Here is an 18,629-nt window from a genome sequence, read left to right on the forward strand (position 1 = left end):
AAAAGGCTAGGAGGGTATTACCATAGAAAACCATGTCTTACACAGCTCATAGAAATTAATGAGATGTTTAAATCCTCCTCCTCTGTACAGGTAGAAGAAGGAAGCTGGTGCCAGAATCTCACCTCTCAATTTTAGTGTGTCTTCAGGTTTTTTGTTCATGATTTTTCCCAGTATTCTTGGATCTTCACAGGGGCTGTCTGATCTGATGCTAGTTCATTTCCTATGTCATACAAGAATGTTATTAATTAAACCATTTTAAGCTCTTTGTAGGACCACTAAGACAGAAAACCAGAGAACACAGAAAGCATTCAGAAGTCCTCTTGGCACAGACATGCCCATTCATGGTGTGATCAAGGAAACCGATATGCCTGGCTCCTTTCTGCCACGTGCGAGGCATCTTAGTGCCAAACAGATCTTGGGAGTTCCTCTTCTGAGGAAGGTGTCCACGGTGTCTTTTAAGGAGGAACATGTTCTTCCAGGTTTGGGAGATTCCCCAAAGGAAGCCTGATACACATAAGGTGTCATCCAGCTCTTCAGCATGACCTTGTGTGGTGGCTGACCATGAAGCCAACACATGCAGTCACTACAGCCACAGATATGCTCTCACCCAGTTTCTTAGTCTGCAGTCCTTGAGCACTTTTCAAGGCATCTGAAATTACTAGAATCTGGTAAGAAACATTGACTAAATATGTGGATAAGTGCATTTGACAGTCTTTGCAGAGCCCAGTATTTTCTTAACACTCTCAAGTGTATATGTGATGGTTTATGTAAGTTTAGAACCAGTGAGTTAGATGCTCAGGTTTTTGCTTCATTTTTTATGTCTCGTTGGTATATCAGGTGACTTAAAATTATCTAATAATCCCACAGGTAAAAATTAGAGCAATCAGGTGTTGCTAATGAGCTATGAGGGAATTTCACCTGTCTGCACTCAAGCAAAGGAATAAGGAGGCCACTTTAGAATTGAATTCTGAGTTTGGAAAAATACTGTATCTAACAAGTTTTCTATTGGGGATATGATGCAGGAATAATAGAAATGACACCAATACAGTAAAGAAAGTAACTTGGAAATAGAATTATAGCCAGCTTCAGCTGAATAAAGAGAATATGCAGCCATGAAGGAGCTCTGAACACACTGGGCATCAGACATCTTTCTGTACTTTTTCTCCCTACTAAGGTGAATGTAACACATCTAATAATTAAATTCTGACATTTGATTGATGATTAGTATGGAATTTTTAGCAATGGGATAGTGCTGTTTGCACGTGGTTTTAATATTTCCCAAAGGTTCATATACTGGAAATTGATTATGAATATGGAAATGTTAAGAGGTGATGGACCTTTCCAGAGTGAGGCTTAGTGGAAGGTCATTAGGTCATTAGAGATGTACCCTTAAAGGGGATGGAGGTAGTTCTCCTAGAACCCAAGACACTGGCTTCTGTCTTGCCGTTTGATCTCTTCCTCTCATACATACTCCTGCCATCGTGATAGCATCTGCCAGAAGTCTCCACCAGAGCCAACCCAATGCCCTTGAATCTCCAGAACTGTGAGCTTAATTAGCCATAGATGTCTTGTTATAGTAACAGAAACCAGATATCTATTTGGTGTCACAGAACAGCAGCACAAATAACACTACGACTCCAAGTTTATCTATCATCTTTGATTCCTCCCCATTAAATTTTGTATGGAAAGTCAGTTTCTTTGTCATATATCATAATTATTAGCTAAATATTTAAATTTTGCATTTCACTTCAGTGTTCATATATTTTTTTATAAAAATATTGTGCATACAATAAAATTTCAGCTAACCAAAATGAGCTTGGAAAGAAATCTTTCACATGGAAGTTTCTTGCCTCTTTTCAGGCTAAATGTCTCACCCAAGTCAGTTCCCCCAGGGGATGAGTACATGAGAGCCAAGGAAACTTCTGCCAGGGCTTTGCAGCACCCCCAGGGCACTGCCTCTGGCGAGTCATGGTGCTAATGTCCTATTTATCAGAAAGACTTTTCACCTTATAACCAAAGGGCAACAAGAATGACAGGCTTGAACTTGCTCTTGGTCACTCATGATACCTAGAATCACATCCCTCAAACCAGTGTGTATCTGGATGAAATGTTAGAACCAGCTAGTAAGTGCTTCTTTGGGCCCTAACTCTACTCAGAAGAATTGATCTTCCTATATCAACTCTTGCCTTCCATAGTTCTGTTTAATAGTGGATTAGAGCCAAGAAAGAGGATAATGTGCTTTTGGAGCTGTTTGCCACTCCAACAAGGCACACAGATGCTACTGCAGAGTTTGAGTGGGGCCAGGCAGGTGCTACGTTTGGGAAAGGGGAATGAAAGTGTTGTGGTCAGGGTCTCCACTATGGACCTAGGAGTTTTCTCTAATCTTCATCTGATTTTCCTCTCCCATGGGCTTGGAGGATAAATAAGCTCAGAGACGTTAGAAAGCTAGATGAGGCCTTGCTCTGTTTTCTGAGCCAGTCCCATGTTGGAGTCAAAGGGCTCAAGTCCAGGGAGTTCTCTGTGCCTGAGCTCTAGGCCTACAGAGGAACCCTCTGTACAAATCGTACCCTTGTATGGCTGGTGTTCTAGTGAAAAGTTCATCTGGATTTCACCCTCGCATAAAATTGCAGAACTGCCACCGGAAAGCCCAGCATCAGCTGACAACCTGTGGGGACTTCTCAGACATTACAGTTAGAATTGAGTAAAACATGCTGGGTTCCCTTCACTCAAATTTTGGTGTGTGGGGAAAATAACAAGTTTAATTTCATCATTTTTATTGCTTCCTCTTCAGGTAGATCTGAAAAGAAAAACAAAAAAGAGGATCGTTACCATTGTTTGGAATTCTCTAAAGGCTTTTTTAAAAAAACAGACCTGTATAAAATGTAGTGTATTGGTTGGCCATTCCCTTCACCCCCTTGTTGCAGATTACCCAAAACTCAAGATGACATGATTTTTTAATTGTTTGTAGGCCTTGTCCCTTTCCCTCTTGTGGCAGGGGTCAGCAAAATATAGCCCTTGGACCACATTCAGTTCATTGGTGTATGTCTGTCCTATTAGTGGGCTGTGTGTGGTTTTTACATTTTTGAAGGATTGTGGGAAGTAAAGAAGATGATGGAATATAGACCATACTCCTGTCAAGCTCTGCAAAAGTATGTTTGCCAGTGCTGTGGTGTGGGGATCACAGCTCCAAAAGCACATTACCCTCTTTCTTGGCTCTTATCCATCATTAAACAGAACTATGGAAGGCAAGAGTTGATCTAGGAAGATCAGTTCTTCTGAGTAGAGTTAGGGCCCAAAGAGTGGTGTGATCTTTTTGTATTTGGAACATGGCATAGAACATTGTCTGGGTGGAAGTGGTGTATACTGTGTCACTTTGGAAAGAGCTGTTCAGTGGACAGGCTATGTCCTGAACAGTGGACAGGCTTTGCCTGAACAAAGGGTTCATCAGGCAGGCCTGACTTCTTGTAAGTGACCTGAGGATCAGTTGTGGCTGTTGGGGTGGCCCACACTCCCCCACAGTGGTGCTGCTGGTTTAGTAAGTTAAAGATGAAAACTGTTCTCTCTAGTAAACAATTGGACAAATCTGAAAGTATATCGAAAAAGCAAAGTGTGGATGTCAAGTGAGTGATCACAGTCAGTGGTATCTCAGTTTGCAGACACTTTTGTTTGCAAACAATTTGGTTTGCAGACAGAAGCATTTGCAAAATTTTGCTTTTGTTTGTGAGCTCTGCATCAGGTGATGAACACAACTATGGCCATCTTTCCTACACAAACAGTAATGTGATCATCTTTTCCAGAAATATGAACAAATTAAGTTTGTGAACCAATGCACTACTGTTATTAAACTATATTTGATTTGTTTGAATTCTTGAGCAATAAGGATATTTATGCCTAGAATCCTTAGCCAATCTTACATCATCCTTTTAGCCAGCAGTCTCAGTTTCTTCTCCTGGTAGGTGTTGGTGTGCTCTTCTTGTGTGTTACAAAGGGCAAGGGTTGAGATGCTCACATCCCCTGCCCTGTTTCAGATTCCACAGAGCTGGGCAGTGGTTGCTTCCAAGTCCTGCAGTCAGTGAGCACATGCCTTGAGCTCCCTGTGTTCACAGGGATATCATTTTTAAAAGTCCTTTATTCCTGCAGCTTATTCACCTCCTGTTGCCTTTTTCCCTCCTCCCTCCTGTTTTTCTTTTTTCCTTTTCTGCTAAGCAGCTAACGCCTAGGTCAGTGATGGCGAATCTTTTAGAGCTTTCAGTGATAACAGCCTGCTTTGTGGCACATGTGCCATAGATTCACCATCACTGACCTAGTTTTTTCTTTATTTACTATGAAATAGTCATGCACAAACGCAAACATAAAGTTTTGACATTGTTTTTAAAATGTAGGATCACAATATCTATTCTTCATTTTGTTTCTTCTTATTTTTCTCATCACCCCTCCCAGTCTACTGTTTCAGATTTCACTCAGTCACTTTGCCTGGTTACCTAATAGTCCAAGATGTGGCTATAAAAATATTTCTAGCCATTCTTTTTATCCCTTCTTCTCCCCTCTCCAGAAACAATAAGGTGATAAGTATCCTCCTCACCCCAAGACAGTACTGCAATAAACACACATTTAGTTGTACATGCATACAACGTACTTAACCTTTATTCAAGGGGACTATAGCTGAAAATTCCCATATGCATATACATTTTCCTGTTTTAATAGAGAATTTTTATTAGTTTTCATGACAGCTTGAATAGTTCACATTTTACCAGGGAAACAGTGACAGAATGACTTAATTGTTGCCTTTGTGATGGGAATGCAGTGTCATGTAATATGTCTGTCCCTGGAAAAGCTGCACATTTATATGCTCAGCTATGTTTCTAGATACCTGCTCTGGTTGTCTACTACCAATTTGACATTGTTTGTGTGAAGCATTTTTCCCTTTACTTTTTACATAGAGAAATGAAGGATAGAGTCAAAGCCTGCGACCCTAGTCTGCCCTGCAGGCTAACTCAGCACTATCTTCCAGACACATCTTGATTTGTGTTTAGGGGTGGCTCTCACCTCAGTCCCTGAACACTTACCTGAAGTTCCTTGGGCTTCTAGCCACAAACAAAGAAGACCAGGAGAAAGAAGGTCCTCTCGGAGCAGATGGAGAGGTGACAAGAAAAAAACCCTTCCTCTTGGCAAATGTGAAGAATATTTGGGGAGTCCTTTTGAGAGTCACCCACTCTCATCTCTAGAAGTGCAAGACACAGTGAAGAAACATGTACTAAGTGATCTGGGCTGGGAGAGACATGCTTCTTGGGAAGCCACCTCTTTCAAAGAGAGGGATTGTCAGGTAGTTTATGAGCCTGTGTTTTTGCTCAGTGGACTAACAAGAACAACACCCATTACTTTCATTGGATTACTTGTTTCCAAATTAAATTAATCAAATTAGATAAACATCTGTATTGCTTCTTACTGCCCCAACAGGCTGCCCTCAAATAGCCTGTTTGGTTGTCCGCTCGCAACAGGGTATGCTAGGTGCAGGGACTGGCTGTGACCTGCTGAGGTGGACAACTCAGAAGTGGCCAGTTTTCCATACAAGTCTGAAATCCCTGAATTAATAAGAAACCAAGATGCATTGTCTGATGGCTTACTGGAAAGCAATAATTAGAAAACATTTTTCATAGAGGAACCTGAGGTTTAGCTATCCAGAGAAATTGGATATTTCAAAATACTCCTAGTTGGTTAGTGAAACATTAGTATTAATGACAAATTAATATTAATATCAATATCAGTGTTGAGTGTGTAGCCTTTGGGAAGAGAAGGGAAAGGCCTTAAGGACCAGGTTTAAGTAGCCCCCATATGCCTTCCCTTGTTGACGGCATTTTTCATCTGGAAGCTTTTTTTTTCAACTCAAAAACTTAGATGTGAAAAATTCAACGCATTGGGAAGAGGCATCAACATTTGAACTGTGAATGATTAAACCTTTATGACTAAAGTAATAGGTTTGGCTTCAGACTTCCCAGTGGAGCAGCAAGCAAGGGACCTTTCCAGTTTGCAAACATAACATGCAGACTTGGTCCACATCAAACCCTTTCTCTTTTCCAGGCCTTATGTGTACAGTTTGAGGGACAGGTGATGACTGGCACTGCCTCTGCTTTGGCTGGGGTTTCTTGACATTATTTTCTGTTTAATCAAGATTTCCTAACAATTTGGGAGCTTTTGTCTCTGTTAGCCTGAAGTGACTGTAAGCCTTGAGGTATATACCTTGGTGGCTCAGAGCTGTCCTTAGGAGAAGATTCCATCCTTTCTTATATGGTGGTAACTGACGAAGGAACCACCAGAGCCTATCTGGCTTGTGCCCGTTCTATGGGGACTTAGCATATGTCCTCATCCTAACTACCAGGAGGTCTTCCTTTCAAGTCTCTCCAGCAGTGACACATGGCCAGTGTTGGGGGGCTAATTGTTCAAGTACAGGGGATGGGAAAGGGGGTATGTCCCTTTTAATTCGATTTAATTTGGTCTAAAATGATAAAAGTCCTTGGGGAAAATATTCAGGAGGTATCTTCCCACCTTGCTTTTAGTCTTGAGAGAGGTGCTGGTTGGCATCCAAGGCTTCTCAGTGCTCTACAGCGACATAAAGATGTGATATCAGAGCTCTTGCTATTTGCATGGCCAGTGCAATAAAAGCAGAGTTGAGTATCGTTACAGTGGTATATTACAGCCATGGAAATTCCCCGTAGTTCATTGGTCCGTGACCAACAGAAGTCCCTGTGGACCAACAATTAATCAGGCTCTGCTGAGCCTTTGACTCATGACAGTTGCAGATGTCACCCCATGTGAAAAGTTAAATCTCAGCTTCCCCCAAGAAGGAGAAAAGTTTATTTTTAGTTTATAGAACTATATATTACTTTTTGATCAAATGACACAGTCTATAGGGAGACAGATTTTGTTTTAATTTTTACGTAAGCTTATGATACAGAATTATGTACATTCTGAATCTTCATTTTTTATTGCTCTTTAGAAAACAAAAAAAATTATAACATTGATTTGAAGAAAATTTTGTGAATGTCACTTTACCAGTCAGGTATGTAGAAGAGGGATATATGCTTTTTAAAATTTCCAAGTGGACTGGAGCACCCAGTAGATTTAGAAGGATTTAAAGCTTGGTTGAAGATCATCTGTGTGTTCATCTTGTCTGAACATATTCACCCAATGCAAGTTAAGACATCTTTGGAAAGTTTATCGTTCTGTGTTAACATCTGCATCACCGAAAAGGTGGATGGTCATGTGCCAGTTTGGCCAGAAGAGCAATGTAGATGCATGCTACTTGCTTTAACATTTCTCTCTTTTCCTCCTCCTTCCAGATAGTTAAGGCTTGCGATACAAAGGGTAAATCGCTAGGAGGTAGGTACTGGAAAGGAGTAGTGAGGTCCTCTAATGCAAGCTAAGAGCACCTGAGCATCCTGGTGTCACTGGCGGCGGCTGCCTTTCTCTTCCTCTCTTTTTCACTCTCAACACTGAAGTGAACTTTTTACTGTGATTTATGTGGCTTTCTGATGTCTATACAGATTTCTGGATGGTCTCAGAAATGTCACATACTGCTTCGGGATGTGTGCAAGTATATTTCATACATTTTGCCTTGCAATTAAAGAAGTCATCTTCAGAATACTAGCGCAATGAGACTTAGGTAGGGTGTGAAGCAAACAAAGAGGTCATTTCTTAGAAGCTAATCTTTGGTCCTGGAGTATCTAATGGATATATTTTATAATCTTCCAAACCTATTTTTTGTAATGCCTTTGTTATAATAAATTTAGAATATTTTTGCAAACTCATATAAACAGGTAATGGATGCAACTGAAATTCTTGTCACATATTTATTGCACTATCAGCTAAAATTTTTAAGTGACAAGAACCAAAATAATCATTAATTTTTATAGGGCAAGGATCTGGCTTTTTGTCTGACACAAAGCTGTATAAAAAACTGCTTCTGATTTTATGCACATTGTTTTTAGTTAATGATTTTCAGCTGTTTGTTGTTCCTCTGATAGCATGAAAATGTACCATATGCTCAGCCAAAAGACAAATGATTAGCAAATGAAATTCCGGACAGCTGTCTGACTGAGCGCGTTGGGTTGATAGCATTCTGCTATCATAATTAGCTTAAGCTTTGGGTTAATTAACTTTCTACCTGGATATGCATAATAATAGCAAACTGCAAAAAGCAAGAAGCTTTCAGTACATCAACAACATTGCTGTCTTTTTTATTTGGTATTTCAAGAGCATATTAGAATTTCAAGAGTGATTAATCCTGGGAATATTGTCATCTACTGTAGATTTTATTTGCAAGCCAGATAATACTGAAACAATTGGAATCTATTATAGAGCAGAAATAGCATTTTAAAATTGTAATTAAAGTTTCTAAAAGCAATTGCTAATTTCAAATGCCTTTGTTGGCAAGAATATTAGGCACACTGCTTCTTGTATGGGCAGCTTGTCGGGTACAAAAAATACCAGCACTTACACTGTGGAGCATAAAACTTTCTTTTATTTAAGTGCTGTATTGAAATCATCAATTATTTTTATGTAATTTGAAACTGAGATTATTCTGTAGTTTCCAGAGGTGCAGTTCAGACACCAGATTAAAGATAACTGCTCCTCACCGATGGCTTCCTTATCAGCGTTAACTTGTGTGCAGCAGAGGGTTGGCGGTGGGGTGGGGGTGCTGGTGCCCTTCGTCTGATCTGATGTGTCCATGAGCACTGGGGGTCTGATTCTTAAAAGTCAGTGCTATACATTTGTAGCTTAGTATTTATTTTCAACCCAAAGCAGTTTATAAATCAATTTACTGATTTTATGAAATGGGGAGAGAAATGGCTTTGTCTCCTTCCTCCTCCTTGTTTGCATGATTTACCAAAGCACTCTCTACGATGCTCATCATCTTAAGGGGCTGCTCAGGGCCTTTGGAGAGCACAAGCTAGTGAAGTGGATTGTGGATTTGGAGTAAAAATTGTAGTTTACATTTCCCCAAGCACCAGAGAGCCTAGCACTTAATTCTGAAATAAGTCATGCCTGTTGTTACACTCAGAAAAATATTTTACCTTCTGAAAAAAAATCTTTACATATGCAGTGGACGGTGAAGACTTAGTGGCAGTGAATTTGCCTGGGCTGCTGAGGACTTTACTTACAGATTCAGCAGTAGCTAATGTATACTTCCATAGATGCGTGACTTGTGGTCAGTCTGTGGGCTCAGGAGCACCCACTCGGTCACTTCATGCAAGTTTTATAGGGCTGTCAGAAACTGTTTTTCAAAATTGACTTCATTTGTGGACATGTTGAGACTCCCACTTTCTCAGTGTGGTTCCTGAAAAGAGTGGCCCCCTAGGGTTCTGTCCATCCTGGCTGGGGCTGCAAAGAACCACCAAGGGAAACTGAGTGCCCCCAGCAGGTCCTGCCTACCCTGAGTCCATCACCCTTGGTTTTTTCAGGCTACACCCTGCAGTCTTTTTATCATTTTCATAATGGTGTCTCCAGTAGACCTTATGTTCCAGTCTCAAAAGATGCTGCCAAAGACCTCATCTTCTGGTTAGTCTGCTTCAGGCTACATTAATAATGATGGAAAAGGGTCAAAAGAAAAGTGAATGGATTCACAATTTTGGTGTGGAATCCTTAAATTAGGCCCCAGCTTCCCCCCTGTATAGCAGGCACACAGTTACTTATCTGCCTGTTGAGATTCTTTTACTAAGTTAACCATGAACAATTCAAAATGCAAAACTTTGGTAAAATTTGTTTCTAGGCAAGCTCAGAACTGAAAAAAAGGTAAGATATAGAGACTTTTGTGGGAGTGACATTTTAAATGAGTCTTTACTAGTTCTTGAAATAAATAAAGGGAAGAAAACACACCGGGCTCCATTTTGGCCTGCATATATTGATTATTTTATTTTAAATGCCATTTCAAACCTATTGAAAACTAATGATATTTTTTTTAGAAAAAAACTTATTCTACTATTTGCGGTGCTTGATTTTTAATTTCTTTTAATGTCAAAATTATTTATTTGGCCTGTTCCATTCCAGATGTGACTGTTGAGGGCACATTAATTTATATTCTGTTTTCATGGGCCCCTGTCCCCATCTGTACATCATTTCTGAATTTCGTTTTCTCTCTAGGGAGTTCACCTATTCATATCATAGGCTTCATTTGCTGTGTAAACAGAATAAACAGACAATGCAAAGATCCCCACAATAGCAGAAAATAATTCTTTTCCACAACATAGTGGATCATATTTAAAAAAACATCGAAAATGCAATCCATGTGCAGCAACATTTTTTCCACTTTATTGTACTCCTGAGGAAAGGCTCATGTTACTACTGAATGTTTCCCCTGGATTTGATAAGTTCATTTTTATTAAAAATACATCCAAAACAGCATTTTACAGTAATCTCCAAACACATGTTGTGGACATTTCTTTGTTTTGTGTCTTACCGTGGTACTGTGGTCTAATTTAGAATGTCTTACTCAACTGGTATGTGTGTTCATGACTAGCAGGATGCATTCTGCTGTGTTTGTATGAAAAGCAACATTAAAGAACGGTGATTTTTTTTTTTTGACATTTACAAATAAAGAGGGACATGAGTTATTTATGCTCCAATGTTGCTGCAAAGTCCTTATCTCCATGTGGCACTAAACAAGGATTTGTTGTGGGATTTGCGAGGGCCGCACAGTGCTTCTGTGTTAAGCACCCAAAACTCTAGGGGACTGGCACTAATTTCCTCTCTCTCGTAAAACAACATAGTATTCATAACAACTCAAGAGGCTTGACATAAGTAATGATGGCATGTGCAGGCGAAGATTACCACCCAACAGTGTAATCAAGGTGCTAGGTACTAATGCAAGTTAAATTGAGACAATAATGCTGAAACTTGCATTGTGGGATTAGGAGGGTACTTGAAATGCTGACGTGAGCACATCCCGCCTTCCTGCCTGCCTGGCTTTCCATTCCTGTTTATACTTAATGACCTCAAAATTTGTATGTCGTTAACACCATGTACTGAAGTGGGAGAGAACACGGTTTGGGAGGGAGAAGACTCCCTGTCTTCGTTGACTTTTGTCTCTTTTGGTAATTGGTGGCTTTTCCTGCCATATTAGGGAGCAAAGCGTGCAGCAGCAAGGCCCCTGAGGTCTCCGTAAACATGCTGTGGGCACAGAGAGCCTCTGTGCCTGGTGCTAGCAGTAATTTACATACTTTGAATGAAAAGTCATTTGTGCCTGCAAAATTGTTATTGCTGGAACAAATTTAAATACTAGTCATATGGAAATTTGAAATAAAGTCATATTAAATTTTGATGCTCAGATCAATATTGTGGAGCCCAGGTAATTAAAGTGGGTTTGTTTATTTGGCTCCTTATAAATAAAAAGGGCTTAATACAGACTAATTACATAGAATCTTTCGTCTATGGTAGGATAATAATGGCAGCAATTTAAAGTGATATTAAATGAGAATTAATAAAGGAATATTGAGTCACTTTGACTGTATTAAGCTGTGAAATGATGCCTCATCTCAATTTAACTTTCTGTCTTGAGCAGAATGATTGATAAGCAATGAATTTTTGTAGGGATAATATATAACAATATTTGATTCCAGTATTTAATTAATGACAACTAGACTCATGACTTTATATTTTTTTAAAAAAATAAGAAAGACCCCTTTTCACCTTGCAAGTTTATTGGACAACTTAGTTCGTTCTTCCCTATGCTTGCTTAACACAAGAGGTGCAGTTGAGGGTGATGCATAGTGGGCAAAGGGGACCCTGACTTCTGTCCAATCCATGAGGTAGTAATTCATTGCAAATGTAATCCAGGAAGGCAGAAATGGTAAAGATAAATTGGCTTGAAAAGATGGGAACATTTAAATCTTGAGAAGGAAGAGAGCTTTTTTTTATTCTTGAAGGAATATCTGAAGAAGAATTATCGAGAATAAAACAGAATTGTTGGTAATGCCTACAATAAAAATGGATTGCATAAAATATTTTAACATTTTACTTATAGAATAACTTAAGGGCCTCTGTAGAAGTTCCTTTCTACATAAAGATCATTGAAAAAGAGGTGATTTTTGTATCCCCAGTCCTAAACATTTTTAATAGTAGTCTAGGCTATTGGACTTTCTGACCATTAAATAATTTCAGCTGGGATGTCTGGGTGTTTGTGTGGTTATGCTTTGCTTTGTTTGCAGACTAACTTGTGTATAGTTTCTTCTCATTGGGCTCCATAGCATGTCATATGCATGTTAGCATTTCTACCCTTTTAAAGGGTCCTGCTGAAGGTCAAGACTTCACACTGAACACCCTTTTTATATATATTACAAATTGCTGGAATTGTTCATTAATTTCTGTCTTTGAAATGCCATGTCAAACCTCTAAAGGAATTCACAATGCCAGTGTCCCTTGGACAGCTTCTCACCATGGTCCAGTGCGAATTTCTGATGAAATTACAGGTGCAGGGAAATGCAGAATTAGAAATATATCTGATGTTGCAATACTTGTGAAGCTATAGCTTTGTTGATGACAGGACAATTCCATTTTTGACAGTTTAATTTACTGTTGCCAGTGGACAAGAGCAAGAGGAGAATGTGGGGTTAGCCACCTGCCCCCTCATACCGTGTTTCACATGCGAGGTTGCAAAATCATGACTCCCTCAACCTGTCGGGCTCAAATGAGAAGGTTTTCAGCTGGGAAAATGGAATATATCAGTGCATGTAATATTGCCTGACCTCATAAAACAAAAGGGAAAATTGCAGATTCTGACAGCCATTATGAATCTTGTATCAGCATCCAAAACGACTTGGAGCTGGGGTATAGTACATGTTTATAATAGAAAAAAAACAGGGTTGCCACGTTGACTTGCAATATGGAGCGAAAAAATGACTTGTCAGTAATTCGTTCTCAGATGTTAAAGAGGCTGTTGAATTTACTAGTATATACACAGAAGAATGTTTAGCCCGGAGCAGAGTGTGGAATAGTCTCTACACAGAGGGGCCTACTGAAGTTAGTCATAGAGTTAGATTGTAATGGAAGGTAGAAGGGGAAAAATTCCAAGTTAGCTCAGTGGCTGCATTGGTGGAGCCAGATTTCTCATTACAAGATGTACTGAACCTTTTTACTCTCATCCATTGTAAATGTATAAATAATAAGACTTCTCAAAGCAAATAACATTGTTTTGAAATTATGAGAATCATTTGAATTGAATGTATTCTGTTGGAAAACTGGTTTATTGAGGCATGGCTTTTTATCTTATGCTTAAAAAGTTTTATTTATATTAAAATAAGGCATAATCTCTTTCCATATAATTGTATGCACTCCAATTTAGTTTTTCTATTTAATAGTCTATCCCTTTACCTTCCTGCCTATTTCTTTATGCTATTCCATAAAAACATTTTTAAGTACATTAATTATCTCAGCTTTTTTTCAGATTTTTTTTTGAAGTGGTAAGGTGGGGAGTCAGAATATAGGAACTTTTCAAAGCTAGGAAGATAAGACCTATTTTGGGTCCATTTGCCAAGACTGTGTTCTCTGTAACTTTCTACTTTCATTTCCTGTGCTAGATGTGGATTCCAAGGATTGTTCTCCTTTATCATCTGTTTAGAATGAGATGTAGCAGTTGATTAAATGAAATACAGTGTGCTGAACTAACACACAGTGTCCCTGGGGGGGTCCTGTTCTCTGTCATCTGCTGGTGGCTGCAAGGAATCAGATGCTGTCTCTATTCTTAGTATCTCGTGTCTGGGCCAAACAGCAGAGAGCAGGTGACTGACTATAGGGTAGGGTTATGCTTGCGATCACAGTGACAACTGAAGTGGGAGATGCTTCTCAGAGGCAGATAAGCCATGTGCTTCAGGGAAGACTATCCACAGTTCTTGTTGTCCACGTCCTTTTGGAGCATCCTCATTCCTCATCCAGAGTAAATGTTGGTGGCATGTATTAACCACCCAGTGCAAAAATGCTGAGAGTAGTGCTGCTCAGTCTACGTTGAGGGGATAATTTATATTCTTAGCAAAACGATCACACTTTTGTGCCACCTGATGGTGCTGTGAACATCAGAAGATGTTAGATTCAGGCTTTCAGCTGATGCTTCAGTTCAGCAACATGATAAATAAAATCTGAGCCTGGAGAGGGCAACTCATGAAACTGCTTCCCCTGAGAGAGGCACAAAATGTCATAAGAGCACTGGAGAGAGGCTGTAATGCATTCACTGGGGAGAGGGCTACAGAAGACAGCAGACTGGGGACACAGGCAGTGTCTGAGTGTTCAGAAACAGACCTGGAGCTTGGCAACAAAAGCCAGGATGAAAGAGACTCCAAGCTCTGAGTCACTGAGACTCTAAGCAACTTGTGTTTGGTTTGGGGGTTTGTTGTTGAAGCTAAGGAATCAAATTGAAAGCTACAGGTAAATACTCGGTACCTGCTTCAGAGGTATTCAGTACCTGGTAGACAATTGCTTGTGTAATTTTGGAATTGTACTCATCTACTTGAATATTCCAGTTAGGATGACTCCATATTGTGTATGTAAATTAGAATTTTTCAAAGACTGGGAATATTTGAAAATATTTGTCATTAGAAAATAGTGATTATTCAAGACACTGTAAACTTATAACAGTTGCCCCCTTAATCTTTGTAAATGATCACTATCACTGTATTAAAGCCAAAGGCCTAAAGACAGGCTGGTGGGCCCCTGTGGTCTGCTGGTCAACCCTCAACCCTTCCTCTCTTCTCACCTCCTCTAGTTTCCCTAACTGCTGTGCTCCTGCTACACTGCCCTTCTGGCTGTTCCTGGAACTTAGAAAGGCTATAGTGTATTGCATACTTGACATGTACCGTTCCTGTACCTAGAACTCTTTATTCTTAACTATCCACATGGCTAGTCCATCATTTTCTTCAGTTCTCTGATGCAGTGTTTGCTAGACCTTATCATAGCTTGCCTAGTTATTTTTCCCACCCTGCTTTTTGCTGTCTGGAATGGAGGTGACCCACTGTGGCTCTCAGGCTGGCCACTGTTATTGACAATACAGTTTTATTGGAACATAGCTATGAGTGTTTGATTATGTATGGCTGCTTCTTGTTTCAAGGTCAGAATTAGATGGTTGCTGCAAGACGGTCTGACCCGCACACCTCAGTTATATATAGTACCTAGTCCTTTAAAAAAAAAAATCAGTCTTAAACTAGCATACAACATACCACTTTGTTTGACTCTATACCTGGCTAGAACCTGTCTTTAGTTCACTACTATAACTATAAGGCCAAGAACACTATCTGGTACAGAGTAGATTGCTGGAAACCATTTGTTGGGTTAATAAATGAATTAATATGAACATTCCAGCCTGCAAGATGATAGGTAGTGTTTAACTATAATTTTAATGTTATCTTACACTTTATATCAGCTTTTAGGTACATTTTATTCTGGTACACAAAATGACTGAATGTATCAAATTATAGAAGTAATTGAGCTTGCCTGAATTTCCTGAAAGTAGACTCTGGTAGATAGTTACATGCAGATTACTGCTGGGGAGCCCTCTTGTGCTGTTCTCAATAAGCAGGTATGTACAACACAATTGGGCAGAGGCAGAGATTGCCATTGTGACCTGCTTTCAATTGAAGTTTTAGCTATTCCTCGGGGGAACTCTGCCACTGGAGTGGCCCTTAGCATCTTCCCAAATTGAGGCCAGTGATGTGGACCTGCTATCCCCATGTCAGCCATACATTGGCTCCAGCTGCCCCAACTACCCCAGGTAGTGCCACAACCTTAGCTGCGATGCTTCTCCCATGAAAGCAGCAGAGAAGGACGTGTCTGTCATCCAGAGAACTAGGGTTTGAAGCACAGGCCCTCACAAGGGGTCTGGCTGGCAACTATAGTTTTAAGTATTGAATTAAAATGTTTCCCACTATTTTTACACCTAAGGAAATAGAGAGCCAAGAATGCAGAGTATTACATGAAAAGCCATACAGCAAGTTAATGGTAGACTTAGGCATTAGGATGCCTTAGGTAGGATGTCCAACCACAGGCAAGCTGGAGGGCTTTGCCGTCTCACTATTTGTGCAGTGATATTAGATGTGATCCTGGAGAGAAGCCAAATGGATCATCTTGTGGAAAGAGATCTTCCTCTCAGCATTAGGCTACTGAGAACTCACAGGCTCTGTTCCACATGATCTGATCAAAACTATGACAACATCCTTTAACATTGGTTGGTCCATGCTTTGGATGGTGGAAGACCATAGAGGGCCAGCCTGTCAAAAACACTAATATTTATTTCTCAATCTCTGTTCACTCTTGATTAGGAAGTACATGCTGCAAGCCATTTTAGAATGTCAGGTTGAGGGTGAAAGAGCCACAGCTCTATTCTGGGTTCAGGCAGAAATAGAGCCTTCTTAAATATCTTGGGTCCAACAGGTAAGTACTGGTCACTAAGGACTGTTAGGCAGAATAAAACCATGAGGAAGTCTTTGAAGAAAACAGACAGGTACAAATGCTCTTTGCCACCTTATGATTAACACAAAGAACAAAACCAGGGAGGCATATTGTAGACCCCACTCTGCTGGGAGATTTGAACCTTCCACTTTGCCCTGACAGTGGGTAGACTCGCATTTGGATTCTGTCTGGGGAGGGTACCCCATCCTCATGTTTCTAGGCTTTTGTCAGAGGTAGAAGCAAACCTGCATCTGACTGGTCCTAATGGTCTCTGTCTCTAAGATAGTTGCTATCCCCTGGGTTTTTCAGGTAGTTGGGCCAACCCCCGAATATGCCATGCTGGGGAAGTGTCATCCTCTATCTGCTATCTAGCTTCATAAAATATTAGTGTGTGTTCTAATAAAAAAAATCCTGAAGTATTTGCCATTTAAATACACACACGCACACACAGTCTCCAGGGAAGGCTAGTGTTTTGGGTGGGTTCCTCCTGAGATATTGTTAGCTCCTTGCCCAGCATCAGTCAGCATCACGGTCTTCATATGCAGAGCCCCACTCTTGGCCTGATTTTCACCTCCTCCTAGAAGCCTGGACGCCTTTTGTGCACAGGGGAACACAGCTGCAAGACCTGATCAGTGCTCCCGCTTTGCTAATTCATGCTGAACATGTGGTTATTTTGAAAAATGTTGTAACCACTTAAGTGGGCAGTTTGCTGGCGTTCAGCACATTCAGATTGTTCTCTAGCCATTACTGCCTCCACCTTAAGAATGTTCATCCTCTCAAACTGAAACTGTACCCTTTAACTACCAACTCCCCTTTCCTGCCTTCTCAGCTGCTGTCAGTCACCACTCTCCTTCCTGTCTATAAATTTTTCTAGTGTAGAAATCTCAGATAAGTAGACTTGGACAGTGTTTGTCTTTTGTGTCTGGCTTATTTCACTGAGCGTGATGTCCTCGGGTTCATCCATATTGTAGCATGTGTCAGAATTCCCTTCCTTCTTCAAGCTGAATAAAGTGGGATTTTAAAAAGAATATTTTCTAAGAGCCTGTCTCTATCCTGCTGCCGCTCATCAGGTGTGGTGTAGAACACACGGCCTGGTGTTTGCTAGTGATCATCTGTGAGGTTTCCATGCATGCAAGTTTATTGTGCTGCCAGAACCCAAGGTCCCCACAGTGTCCCCTTGCTGGCCACAGCTTCTTTGTGTGAAATTGTCAGAGTGTGATCCTCAGCCCTGACACACGCACGTCGGCTAGTTTTTCTCCTTCAGATCAGCAGCCTTGGACAGCTTCCACTTCTTTGGCAGCCGTTTCAACCTGCTCTGTCTTGTCATTTTAGAGTTCAATATCTCCTGCTCTGAAGGAAAAAAATGGGGATGGGCTGGACCATTGTACTTGGTCTTTTGACCCTCGATGTTGCCCATGAGCAGTGAAGGATAACTTTTGACGAGCCGTGTCAGCTGTGACAGGCAATCTCGTTGGGTTGAGTGGAAATGTGCTGTACAAGTTTGAAGCCTTGGTTGGGGGCATTTTTCTGGTGTTCAATGCATTTAAATTGACACCAGGCTTCAGTCTGTTGTTCATTTCAGGCCGCGCCGGAGGCTGCCGTTGCTTAAATGTGTGGTTAGGAAAGCGTTCCAGGGCATTTTTGCATATTCTCTAGTACTCTATTTACATTCCCAGCTTTCCTTGTTTTTTTTCCCCCTCTCCTTCTTAAACCTAACTTTTCAAGTGATCTTTATTTTTTTAATGCTTTCAGTCGAGTAGGAATTTGTGAGCTTTTATTTTATTTTTTGTGGAATGAGGAAGAGGCAGAAAATGGTTATGTTTCTTGGCTTTTAATATAAGCAACATTCTGTATCATACAGAGTAAAATGCCTATATTGGCAGCTGTGATTATAAGTGAAAGTCATTTCCAAGTTGTTCCAAATTCCTAGAAATGAGGCTTGTTTTGATTTTAGTTGTAAAAGTAGAAACACTGTCAGTGAGGAGCACTCACTGCTGCCCCTGCACTCAGTGTGCCTGCCCTGGAATGGGCACCAGCCTGCCCTGCACCATGCAGGTTTCAGTGGTCCCCATGAGGTGTAAGAACTATGGTTTTAGTTCTTTTTTTCATACTCTGTTCTTGGGTAGGGACCAGAATGAAGATTTTATTTGAATATCTACACTGTTAAATGAACTTTCACTAAGTAATAACCTAACTCATCAGGG

The 18,629-nt window shown here is 40.4% G+C and overlaps 1 protein-coding gene across 4 annotated transcripts in view; it reads left to right on the forward strand.

Annotated features, from left to right (window-relative positions):
• The window catches only part of Mgmt (O-6-methylguanine-DNA methyltransferase), a 272,039-nt gene that overhangs the window by 115,532 nt on the left and 137,878 nt on the right, over window positions 1–18,629 (forward strand). The gene's annotated exons all lie outside the window — the stretch shown is intronic.

Source organism: Chinchilla lanigera, unplaced genomic scaffold, assembly GCF_000276665.1.
Source record: "Chinchilla lanigera isolate Chin_1 unplaced genomic scaffold, ChiLan1.0 scaffold00076, whole genome shotgun sequence".
Classification (NCBI taxonomy): domain Eukaryota; kingdom Metazoa; phylum Chordata; class Mammalia; order Rodentia; family Chinchillidae; genus Chinchilla; species Chinchilla lanigera.